The following is a 13,727-nucleotide window of genomic DNA, read 5'->3' as shown; positions in this document are numbered from 1 at the left end:
TTCACTCTGCCCATGCTATTGACCCCCAAGTTTGTGCTCGCTCTCAACACCACAAGATCTTGTAGATTCTCACCTTTTTTTTTTCTTTTCCTATTCTTATTCCTCTGCATCACATTTCCAAACTCAACTGTTTCCACCAAGATCCTGGATTCTTTTTGCTGAGGATAGATCACTGGAAACCAAAGTCTGGATAGTAAGTGTGCTCATTGCTCTGTCGCCACTGACTTGGAGAGGAAGTGTGTAGTCATAGACACACACACACACACACACACACACACACACAGAGGCATACAACTGCACCTACCATGTCACTGTTTGCATAAAGGTGCACATTTGTGTCTTGTTGATGCCTCCATTCTGAACAGTTCCCTTTCTATTACATGTAATTGCTTCAAAAATATTATAGGAATATACTTATTGTATGAAATTGTGTTACAGTATGACATTTTCATATATGTCATTTTTTTGCTCACATTCTCTCCTCCCCCAATTTAGCGTCTCTTGTTACCCCTTCCTACTCCTGATAGTTTCCTATCTCTTCCCAGATACTAACTTTGACTTTCATATATATGTGGTTATTGATTTACAGATGCATAGTTGTCATTCTAAATCTGGCTTATTTGATTAGTTTGATGATAACCAGATCCACATATTTTCTCTGAATAGCATAATTTCTTCATCTTTATGGCTAAAACTCCATTAGGGTGGGAGAGAAAGAGATGACAGACAGACAGATGATCTTGAACAGTGCTTAACGTTGGAGTGTATGTATCTCTGAGGAATGTTGACTTAGATTCCTCTAACTGTATGATCAGTAGTAGAATAGCTGTATAATAATGTAGCTTTTTGAATTTTTCTTTTGAGGAAACTCCACACTGATTTTTACAATGGCCTAACTTTCTTACATTCCTGTAACAATGTGTAAAGCTTCTTTCCCACATATACTTACCAAAATTTATTCTTTGTTTTCTTGAGGATAGCCATTCTGACAGGGTAAGGCAGTATGTCATTGTAAGTTTGACTTGAATTTCCAGGGTGGTTAAACGTGTTGAGCATTTTTATTTATATATACACACTGGTCACTGTAGGGACAAGCCTTCCTGCCAGCCTGGTTCCAGAGCCGCATGAGTCCCAAATGAACACACAGAAGGCTATATTAATTATGAAGCTGTTGGCCTTGCTTGTTTCTTACTGGCTATCTCTGATTTAAGTATTTACTCCATAATTGTTAATTTAAGTATTTCTCTTACTGGAGGGAAGGGTCCAGACTTCTTACCCCTATGGCAGCTACATGATGACTCCCTGTGTTTCTCCTTCCCAGAGTCCTCCTCGACTCCTAGTCCCACCTATCTTGCTACCCTATTGGCCAACAGTGCTTTATTGACACATACACAGGACTTCCCCATCAGGTCACATGTACTTCGTTTGGGAACTGTCCAATTAATTTGCCCATTTGTTGGTTGGGTGTGTGGGGGTTGGGTACTTAGGTTTTGGAGGTTTTACGTATTCTAAATATTAATCATCTATTAAATGTCTGTTGGCCACAGAATTTCTCTCATTCTGTAGGTGGTCCCTTCACACTGTGCCATCCCTTTTGATAATTCTTCTTCTTATTTTTTGAGAATTACTGGTATTCATTTCAGAATTCATTGTCTGTCCTTATATTGTAAAGTGTTTTGCATTTATTCTGAAGTCTTTGGTTGTATTATGAAGTGTTTTCCTGGAGAACCTTCAAAGTGGTGTGTCTTATATCAAAATGTTTGATCCCTTTTCATATCTGCTTTATTCAGATGGAGAAAATTATCTGTTTTGTCATCAATATATTTAATTAATTGCACAGCACTCAAAGGCCCCATGAAGAACTTTCACTCAATTTTATACCATTATGAAAAGTAAGCCTTTATCTGGAGTGCAGTACATATGCACAGATTTCCTTATCATTAAACTTAATCATAAAACATATGTGGTCACGGTAATGTTTCTGAAAGATACTTAGTTTGAATCCATACTTCTCAGATTCCTAAGTGTGACTACTTACTTGTAATACGAGGTAAATAAATATCTGAATTTCTGAATTTAACTTTATGTGTCATTGTATTGATTATTTTAATATTTGGGGTTACTGGTTTAATATTTGTTTACTGGTTCATGTCAACCATAGGTAGAGACATCTTTATCTGTTGCTTACCAGTTCAGTTTGTCTGCATTTCACCTGAAAGTTTTTCATGTTATCTAGGCTCTCAGATATGTGCATGGATGCCTGTACATGTCACTTGAAAATTGTTTATTTTCCCTAGGTTTTCAAACACGTGTGCATGAATGCCTGTAGTTTCTCATAGTTTTATTTTATTATATTTTCAAAAGCTCCAATGTAATTTCATATTTTTTATAGTTTTGCCTTATTTCTTATTTTTTCCAGTCAGTTTTATGTTTTGCTTATTTTGTTAAAGTTACTTTTTAAACAACCATGGTATTGATTTTTGAGTTCTGTTTTTCTGATTTACTTTTGTTATTTTCTATTCTTGTCTTAATTATTTCCTCATATATGCATTCTTTCATATTTAGCTGAAAATTCAATTTGTTACTTTAGACATTCGATTCACCCTATAGAATATTGAATTTATTCACAGAAATAATGCAATATTTTTGGATCAAGCAAACTTTTTTCATGGAAATTAATTCACATTAAAAACAAAATAGTATACTTCCCTTAAGTACTGAAGACTCCATAGCCAGGCTTTGTGGAATATGCCTGTTATCCCAGCTTTGGAGGTGGTGTCTGGACAATTACAAGTTCAAGATCAGCAAGTCTTACTTAGGAAAATCCTGTCTCTAAACAGAGATAAACTAAACGAAGCCTAAAGAACAACAAAACAAACAAACAGACAAAAAAAACCAAGGAACAGCAATGAATCACAACCAACCAACCAAAAACAAACAAACAAGGAACAATGTAAAAGTAGGGGATGTGGATGAATAAAGCAGAACAAGGGGCCAGAAATAGCATGGACATTGATAGTCCCACAGGCATGGTTGAAGTCCCAGATCCACTGTTTTCTTGTCATCTGACTTTGGCACATTCTAAATTTAATGATTCATAGTTTTTATTTGTAAAATAGAAATAAAGACATCTCATCTCTTTATAAGTACTGAGATGATTTCTTAAAAGCACCAGCTAAAGGCTTTACATTTCATGGTCGGTAAATATCACCACCTTCCTTCTCCTTCATATATTTTAAGCAACAATAGGAGAGAGAGAGAGAGAGAAAGAGAGAGAGAGAGAGAGACAGAGACAGAGAGAGACAGAAACAAGAGAGAGACAGAGAGAGAGGACAGACACACAGAAAGAGATAGAGAGATACACAGAAAGAAAGACACACACATACACAGAGAAATGGGGACAGAAATACACAGAGAGATACAGAAGGACAAACAGACAGGAACAGAGAGACAGATAGAGAGATAGAGGAACAGAGAAACAAAGGGACAGAGGAGAGAACCACAGAGAAAGAGAGAGCCAGAGACAGAGGAGAGAAAAAGGGAGACAGAAAGGAAGAAGGAAGGAAGGAAGGGAGGGGGGAGTCTGAGTTACAGATAGGTACAGTATTCATTGAATACTATAAAGAGCTTGACTTGGGGCAACTTAACTCTGTTGTTTCACAGGTGTCTATACATAATATGCAGTCTTCCCAAAGAGGACAAGTATGTGGCTTGGCCGTCACAAAGTGATAGGAACCCTGAGCACATGATTCTAATATCTCACTCTTTACTTACAATACACAGTATTATCCTCTCATTTATATTCAGTTTTAGTTACTCACAGTTGGCCAAAGACTAAAATAGAAAATTCCATAAATTAATATTTTGTACTTTTAAATTACACACTTTTCTGGACATCATGATGAAATGTCATGGGATCTTGACCCAACTTTCATGAGTGTTAATTATCCCTTTGGCCAGATGATCTCTTATATATGATACCCACTTTTTGGTTACTTAGAAATCACAGGGTATCTAGTTTCACAATGTTTGTGGTGCAAGCAAACCTTCTTTTACACGGTCCTGCCCCACACACAAGAGAAGTAATACTGGGCGTTTCATCACAGGATCCTGTCATAATGACTCTATTGTGATAGTTATTTTTAAACTCTTTATCTAGTGGCAAAACTGTAGGCTAAGTATGTTAAATATATAAAAGAACAACAAACATAACTATAGTTCACTGTTTTCTGAGGCACAATTAATTTATTTGGAATCTTGGCATTATTGATACTTTATTTTCATTAACGTGTAAAACAGTATTGTTGGCTACCCTGGCATCTTTGTTAAAAGATAAGAAACGTGAGTTGTTTTGTAGATGCGTGCATTAGGACCAGGCTCTACAGCTTTGCAGCTTGATCATTTTGTGGGTAACATCATGTACAATGAGCAAGTTATATTTAGGTACATGTACAGACTTGCATATGTGTATCTAACAATAATTAGTGAAAAAGGAGGCCACGAATTTGAAGGAAAGCAAGGAAGAATATGTGAGAGAGTTTGGAGTGAGGAAACGCAAGACATAAACTGTGTGATTAATATTGGAGTCTCAAAAATTAAGGAAATAATGTAAAAAATAGAAACTAGGAGATGTGAAAAAACATAAGCTCCAGCCATTATGTGGGCAAATGAGTACAGGGAGTGTCGAAAGCATGACTGTAGGGATCTGCGAACAGTTTTCCCCGTTCTTATTTCTCTTTACCACCTTCTGTTCCAGAAAACCGTGAGGGGTACTATCAGGCTGCTTCTAGTGAAGGCAACTCATTCCTTTTCCTGGGACACTTTCTTCAGAAGACCAACGCACATCCCGTTTGCTCAGATATAACCCCAAATTGAAAGAGTTCTTCTAGAGGGGACGTCATCAGTCTCGCCAGGACTGGTAAGAGCATAAAAATACCTCGCTATCTAATGACATGACACGCTATCTAATGACATAATCTGAAGGATTTTTACTTTCTTACTGATTGGAAAGGTCCATCTGAAAAAAAAATTATCGACACCTTACTTGATATCTTTATCAGTAGTTAAGCAAAGGCTGATCTATTTGAAGGTGTTGTAGTGCGTACATAAAGGAACACAGTTAACAGTTACTGTGAGTAGAGATTCCTGTGAAGCATTCTTCCTTGTAAACATGTGATACAGTTTTATGAAATCCATAGTTACTCTGTAAAGTCAATAGCTGCAAAATAGGAAAGCAATTTCTTTCTTTTGTGTTTATGTGTGTTTTTATTTTACTTATAAATAACATTCTTTCATTTATTTTACATACCAACGGCAATTTCCCCTCCCGCAGTCCCCCCACTCTTCCAACACTCTACCCCCCCATTTCTACTCCCCACCCCTTCCACTAGTCCTCTTTCTCTGTTCAGAAAGGAGCAGGCCTCACATGGGTTTAAGCAAAGCATGGCTATGATGAAAATGTGTAATTATCTGTACACCAATTGTTTCTTCCTTGGGTTTCCCTCCTTGTATTGCTAGTATCTGTAACTTATTCTCAAGTTCGAGATATTCTGTTATAATACATAAAATCGCCAGATACTCCTACCAGGGTTAACTCTCAGAGAACTGGGTCTGGGAACAGAATGAAGTGGAACCAGATGGTTGACCAGATGTCTACTGTGGGACTCCCAGGGGAGGAGGGTGAAGGTGAATAAGGATGGCTCTGCCTCTTTTAGACACACGGTGGCTTCTTGAGACCAGAAGCCTAGGCATAAATAAAAACCATCGATGCCTCACAGCATGAAACCAGTGGTTAGATGGATGACAGGACCTGAAAACCATCCAAAGGGTTTCCTTGCCAAGCATACAAGTTATTCTTCATCTCTTGTGTCTGAGACTTGGGATCTAAATCGGTACCTCTGGGACACACGACAAAAAGCAACTGACTTTGTAGATGGGGGGACAATCTCCTGAGGTCCACTTTCTTCTACAGTGTCCAACAACTTTTCATATATTGTTTGCATGGCAGTGAGGGGCTTATTTCCTCCAAGTTTACTCATAAGAAAAGGCCTAGAAAATGGGATCTGAGAGGTTGAACCTGTGTAAATGCCACTATTCACAGCATGGTGACTGATAACATTCTAGATCAAATCAGGGGTTCTAGTTTGAATTCTGACCCTGATACCTTCTGGGCATGACATGTAGGGTAGTTCTGAACATTCAATAAACTAATTTATAAATAAAATCTAATAGTAGGTCTGTTACTCAATGAGTATTCGTTAACTAGGCATTATTGTACTAAGCCAATGAACAAATATTTGAAATTATCTTTTTAGGCTAATTGATCTTGAGCCTAATGTGGTTTTCCCTATGAAGACTTAAGTTTCTCATCCAAAAACATTATTATGTCGCATTTTCCTATTGCAACACATCACTAGAGTTCTCAAGGGTAGATCTGGGAGTTTTAAATATGATGAAAATATGTGTGAGTATTATTATAGTTTAGACTTTATCATCATTCCTGTCATTCCTAACATCTTGATTTACTGAGCAGTATCTAACTTTTCTAAATCCCCTTGTCCTTGAAACAAGGGCAGTAGAGTATTTATCCCAATTGTCACAAATAATAAATGGTACAATCCACAGTGGATGCCACAGAATTAATAACTCTGGTGAGTCACAGTGAGTATTACTATCATAATTGTTATAATTATTCTTTAATACGTGCTCAGCTGCCTTTGCTGTGATTACTGCAATAGGTCTCATGTAGCTCAGGCTAGACTCACATTTCAGGTGTGCCACCACAGCCTAGCGGTTGTTTCCAGCATTTAATTTGTGAAACTGAACACACGCATCCGGCAATGTTTTTAATTTCGCGTTTGAAACATGGTGCTCCATCATCATTTAGACCCTTGATGCAGTATGTTTATGTTAAGCCAAAATTTCATCTTGTGATGCTACTAAATCATTTTTGTGGGAAACTACTTACAAGCCTTCCAAATGTTATCATTTCCAAAGGAAATCATAAAAAATTGATTTTTTAAAGCGACCTTTACACTGTGGTTCATAATTGCAGATTTTTCCAGTTTCATTCTTATGTAGAACCTCAACAATGACTCAACCTTCAAGGTCATAAGATAAACAGTCAGTAGGCATGATATCCCATAGTTCACTACCCCTCCTCTAATAGTCTAATGTGGCAGTGAGTTTTGTCTACATGATGTTGCACACTGATAATCTGATTCTATATTCTCACCTTAAGTTCTAAAAGACCATGGTGGCCAACACATAGATGGTTTTCACACACACACACACACACACACACACACACTTACACACACACTTACACACACACTTACACACACACTTACACACACACTTACACACACACTTACACACACACTTACACACACACTTACACACACACTTACACACACACACACATACTTCCTTCTGGATAAAGAAGAGAATGTAGGGCTAGAGGGAACCTAAATATGATATGTTATATATGTATATTCCACTAGCCCAGATCATACAAATGAATAGAGAGGAAATAGAAGCAATACCACTAGAGTCAAGAATGACACCTGGGCTATCCAATGTCCTCAGTCCTTTTTAACACTGTGCTTGAAGTACTAGATGCAAATAAGGCAAGAGATGGTTTTTTAAAGAGATAGATATCAAAGGGATGCAAATAGGGAGATAAGTTTAACTGTACTTGTTTTCAGATAAAATGATACTATACATTAAAGATTTTAACAATTTTACCAGGAGATATGGTAAACAAATTCAGCAGTGTGGAAGGATACAGATTCAGTCTGCAGAAATAAATACCTTTTTTTTCAAACCAGCAACAGTCAAACACAGAGAGAGATCATGGACACACCCCAATTCATAATCGCCTCAAAGAAAATAAAATATCTAGAAATGAGTCTAATCAAGGACGTGAATGACCTTTACAATGAAAACTTTAAACCTCTGAAGTAAGAAATAGAAAAGGACACTAGAAAATGGAAAGATATCCCATGATCATGGATTAGCAGAATTAATATTGTAAAACTGAGCAGTCAACCTAAAACCCATTACCAGTTCAAGGCAGTCCCAATCAAAGTTCCCATCTCATTTTTAGAAGAAATAGTGTGAAAAATTCATTCAGAGTTCTATAAAAGACCCCAGAGAGCTAAAACAATCCTGGGAAAACAAAACGAAAACATTGCTGTAAGGATTATCACTTGAGATCTTAACAAGTATTACAAAACCTTAGTAATAAAAACAGTATAGTCCTTGTACAGAAATCAGACATGTCAACCAACAGGATAAAAACTGAAGACCCAAACATGAGTACACACACTCTCAGCCACTTGATATTTGATGAAGATTCCTAACAACATACTCTGGAGAAGAGAATGCATCTTCAGAATGAAATTAGAGCCATGTCTATTATTGGGAACACAAGCCAACCCTAAGAGGATCAGAGGCCTATATATGAAACCTGAAACATTGTCACTTCTAGACGAGAACATAGGCAGCTCCTTACAGGATACGTCGGAAAGGACTTCCCGAATAGGACTTCCAGGAGTTAAAGCCAACAGTTGCTAAATGGGACTTCACTGTTCTAAAGAGCTTCTGCTAAAGCAGCAATCAACCAGGTGAAGGAGAAGCCCACAGAATGAAAATCTTAGCCAAACAGACATCTGATAGAGGATTATTCTCCAGAATGTATAATAAATAGAAAAATCAAAGAGTAAAAAACAAATACAGAATCCATTTTTATTTTGTTTTGGTTTTTATGAGACAGGGTTTCTCCGTATTGTTTTGGAGGCTGTTGATCCAAGCCTCGAATTCACAGAGATCCGCCTGCCTCTGCCTCCCGAGTGCTGGGATTAAAGGCGTGCGCCACCCCCGCCTGCAGGATCCATTTTTAAAACCTGGCCTGTTGACGAAGACATCATACGCTCCAGAAACAGGCCCCAGAGGCCCCTGAGATGGAATTGAAAGCCTCTTCACTGAGAACTAAGCTTTCATAGTACCAGGGGTGTCATGCAAGTTTCCAGAGGAGGAAAACAACCAATCTATGACATCTATGAACACAACGGAAGCTATCACGGAGCCTAATTCTAAGGGTGCAGTAGTGGCAATCATGTCTTGATAGCAATCCAAAGGTCCGTAATTGGACCTAAGCCCTGACCAACAGAAGGAGCCATACTAGAAACCTGGTACTGGAATCCTAGCCAACTACCCAACAAGTGAAGTCACATGTCATGGAAGAGAACCTACAGCTGTCACTTTACTAAATTACAACTATAATCCATAACTACATTCTAAAATACGAGTCCTTATACCCAAAGGTAACTGTAGTCCTTAGCCCTCATCAAGGAAAATTATTCACTTCCCAAAAGTGTTATGTGATGTTTTCTTAGCATCCATCCTGTCTTTTCATTTAGTCTCACTTCTACCTGATGCAAAGACTTGTAATAGGTTCATCATTTCGTTGCATTGAAAATCTGACAGTAAAATGAGCCAGAGGAGAGAAATAAGAATTCTTGTCAAAAAAGAATGGTTCAAAAACTTCTTTCACCTTTAAATCTTTATTTTAATGTAGAATCTGGGTACACCAGAGGAAAATGGATCCAGTGAACCAAAATTACTGAATATTAGGGGGCAGGAAACTGAGTATGTGTGTGTGTGTGTGTGTGTGTGTGTGTGTGTGTATACCTTGTACTTCACACACGTGGGGCAGAAGCTCTACCAATAAATTTCAACTAAACCCCAATGAATTCACTTTCTAGCCTGTCTGAACATTAGGATAGTTTTCTGTTTAAAATCACTGCAATACATCATTGAATAAAATTATCTAGTTTGACAATGTCTTTTTGAAGCTGAAGACTCTATGAGAATAATCCAGGTGCATGTGGCTATTAGCAGTACTACATGGGGATTCTTGTTAAATGAATGCTGCAGTTTCAAGTATGAAGTTCAGTTAAACTTTTTATAGAATTCCAAAGGGAAGCATTTTCTGCAGTCTCTGCATCATGCATAGTTGTAGTTCCTGGTCAATGTTTGTGTGCCTCTTCTGTCTGGTAATCAGTGGTGTGGCCTCATTGCAGAACTTGTTCCATCAGAGTAAATCTTAGTTTTATCTTTCAATATTTCAATACAAAACATTAAGTTCATGGTGTATTTCTGAGTCTTGAAGTTTTAGAATTCATGACATTAGTATCTGTGAAGTTTTGGACGGTGGGGGTTGGGGATTTTTGTTGTTGTTGTTGTTTTTGTTTTCTTTTGGGGGACATAATCTAACTATGAAGACCTGGCTAGCCTGGTGTACACGCTGACTTGGAACTAATTTCAACTTCCTCCTAAGTGTTGTGATTACAGATGTGTGCTACCATGTCTGGCTTGTGTCAGTGGATTTTTAAACAAGAATAATTTCTAAAAAGCCTGTGATTTTAGTAGATCTGATAAATAGCTTTTGGTATACTAGGAAACAATAATCTATTTATTGTGACGAGAGATCTCGAAATATAGAGAACCACAGTGAGTTCTCGACTCTCACCCAGAGTAGGGATTGTTCGTTAGCAGATCCACCAAGGCAAGATGCTTTGTCACAGTTCCTCTCCCCCCACCACACTGAAGACCTCTGTGGGAAGATCTCTTTCACGGAAGCTATTGTGCCCCCGAAGCCCACTGAACAGAGACGTCTGGGTGGCACTTCAGTTTTCAATGGTTGTTCCTCATATTAATGTTTAGATGGCCCAAGATCATACGGGGGAGCACCTTTCCTTCCAGAAGGATAGTTATCTTTACCTCAGCACCTAAGGTCTCCACACACCTTGTTTTGTCATCGTGATCGGTAGACAGGGACCAATACCTAAATAATAACTCTAGGGCTCTCTTTCCTATTCCAGGACAGCAGGGTTGCTTGCAATAAGCCTAGTGTACACTGACCTCCAGGTCTTCTTCCCTTCCTGTTACAAGGTAGAATTACATTAAGAATGCTTCCTACAATAAAAAACAAAACCAAAGTTCTACAGAATCGATGGGCCACCAGTTTTTCTGCATGAGCAATATCATTGTATTGCTAGCAGGCAGTATTTAAATAAGAAATGAAAACTTGTCCCTGAATGATTAAGGTCGATGAAGGAGACGGTAATTTATGGGGCTGGGGTCAACACCCAGACTTGTGTGAGCCTGAATTCCAGGCTCTTATGTACTTACACATCCCTAAGCTCACCATTAGAGAAATACATGTTTGGCAGTGTTTTGTGCCACTATGACCAAAAACAAGAGCAGAGCAACTCACGTGAGAAACATTTGTTTGACTCTCAGTTGCACAGTCCTTCAGGGCTGAAAGAGTGTGCTGGAGAAGCTGGAGAAAAGTAGAAGCAGAGAGAAAGGTAACCACAGGAACAGGTGAGGCCAAGACAGGACTCCCAGTAACAAATCCCAGGGTCGTACTTCCTCAGACGTGGGCCAGTCTCGTACTTTCCAGTTACCTCTCACTCGTTAAAGGATCCTTTAGATAATATCCGTACTCACACAAGTCTCTCAGTAAACAGCATCAGAGACTGCCCTCCTTCCCCAGAAAGGTGCCTTAACACCATCCTAGCAGAGTGTCTCTGCCCGGTAGATAACAGTGAAGAGTAACCACCATAGCCTTTTGTCTGCAGAATATTAAATGAATGTTCTGTCTTTGTTAGTCGGACACTCTGTGTGCATAAACTGTTTAGCGTGTGTAATGAGTTATTGTCACAGATACTTTAAAATATGGAAGTTGGTAAGGCATTTTCAAAGCTCTGGTTTCAACTTGAAGCTATTTATATATAATAAATGCCTTTCCCCCCACCCTCCCCGTCATAATAAATGTCCAATCAGTGCCTTAGTGACCTATAAGAGGAGGCATAAGGGAAATAATGCATTTGCATGATAATCTATGAAATTCTTCTTCCTTGTATTAAGAAGTGCTGACCTCCTGATCTAAGATTATTTAACATCTTATTCATTCAACTCCTACTACTGATCATGTTGTCATTTTAAATGATACAAGCATTAATTTATAGTTTCCTTGTGGATTTTCAGGGAGACTCTCTCTGATCTGCTGTGTTGTTATTCTTGGTACCTTCCTCAGTCCTTAAGAATAATAGCCACTGGATAAATAAGATTTTGAATGAGTTATAGATAAATATAATCTGACACGCACGCAAGGGTCACTTAACAAGCCACAGTTATAATGAATACTAACAGCCAATGTTTTACATTTCAAATCTGGGTAATTGTGTGATTTTTTTTCTTAAACACAAGGAGCAAATTGATTTTTTTTCTTCCTGTTATCTTAAAACGTTCAATAGAAAGACAAAAACTTTGTCCCATTTCATAGTTTTCAACTATTTTTTATAATATATTGGTTTTCAAACACAGATAATTTAAAAGCAAAGAGAATGTGTGATGTGATAGACATAAAATATGACCACTGATAAAAGATACCATAGTAAGAATGATGCAAAGTATAGCACTTTTCATCTCAACTGGGAAATAGCTGAATATCTCCAGTGTAAGAAAAACAGACTGTTTTACTCAACCATTTCAGGTTTCCTAATTATGATTTAAGTATACATCTGTAACTTTCAGTTCCTAGAACTAAAAACTATTACAAAGACAGTATAAGCATGCATTTCCTTGTATGCTTAGTATTTAAAGTCTACTGCACTATAAGAATCACTCATTCTGACAACCTGTGCATTAGAGGCTAAATGTCAATCATGACTAAGTAGAAAATCTACCACCCAGTTCAATCAATAAATGAATGATTCTTATAATTGTCTTTGCAATACTTTTCAATTCTAGGAACTATGATGTAGGGAACTGTTAGCCTCTCAATGTGTCATATATCAAGTTACCACTTTCTTTCTACATACTATGTTGGTAATATGTTTTAGACTGTATATTAACTCCAAGCCATTTGTTATCTGAAAGCAAAAAGAAAAAAAATCACTACAATTGTTCCTTTAGGCTGCTTTGTCCAGATCAACTGTTGGTACTAATATGCGGTGTAGAACAAAGGAAAGCAGACATTAGGTCTTAAATTACCCATTGACCGTGCTCTGATTCAGAACAATATTTGCCATAGACCATGTCAGATCATTTTGTTAGGGGGGCATAGGTCCTCTGGTATGATAATTGAAGAATCTTTTATGAAATATTCCCCAGGAATTTACCAGCCCTAAGGGAAGCTGTACTCTTTTTGACTAAACATCCCTGTAGCCCACTTGCTGCCCCTTATGTTCATGCTATGCATCTATTTCATCCCTGTCTTTCTACCTTTTACAGCTCAGGGACCCCCTAAGTATAATTTCTGCAGACCTCCCAGACTGGTCACCCAGAGCTATGTAAATTGCTTTCCTCATTCCCATCAAAATATACAAAATATGTAACAAAGGGAATTTAAGAAAAGACGGATTTATTGGATCATATGTTGACCTGTAAGGTGCAAAACCATGGTGGCAGTCACTCCTGTTGCATCCTCATGAAGTACCTTGGTTCCTGGTTTTAAGCTCACTTTATTTTTATTCAGGCCAGGACCCCAAATCATGGAATAGTCCCACCCATATTTAGGGTGAATCATCCAATGTCAAGTAACTCCATCTAGAAACTCACTCAGGGATGTGCTCAGATGTTTGATTCTAGGAGATCCTAGGTCCCATCAAGTTGATAATTCATCATCAGAAGGGCTGACTTAGACTCTCCTTGGA

General features: G+C 37.9%; 1 protein-coding gene across 5 annotated transcripts in view; it reads left to right on the top strand.

Annotated features, from left to right (window-relative positions):
- Positions 1-13,727, top strand: part of Dlgap1 (DLG associated protein 1) — a 796,987-nt gene that overhangs the window by 101,795 nt on the left and 681,465 nt on the right. For all 5 annotated transcript variants that reach the window (XM_040752844.1, XM_040752843.1, XM_040752842.1 and 2 more), the window contains exon 2: positions 4,757-4,918. The gene's annotated coding sequence lies outside the window, so the exon portion shown is untranslated. The remainder of the gene's footprint in view (positions 1-4,756; positions 4,919-13,727) is intronic.

This window comes from Mesocricetus auratus, unplaced genomic scaffold (assembly GCF_017639785.1).
Source record: "Mesocricetus auratus isolate SY011 unplaced genomic scaffold, BCM_Maur_2.0 Super-Scaffold_100010, whole genome shotgun sequence".
Taxonomy (NCBI): Eukaryota; Metazoa; Chordata; class Mammalia; order Rodentia; family Cricetidae; genus Mesocricetus; species Mesocricetus auratus.
This window is presented reverse-complemented; position numbering and strand designations above follow the sequence as displayed.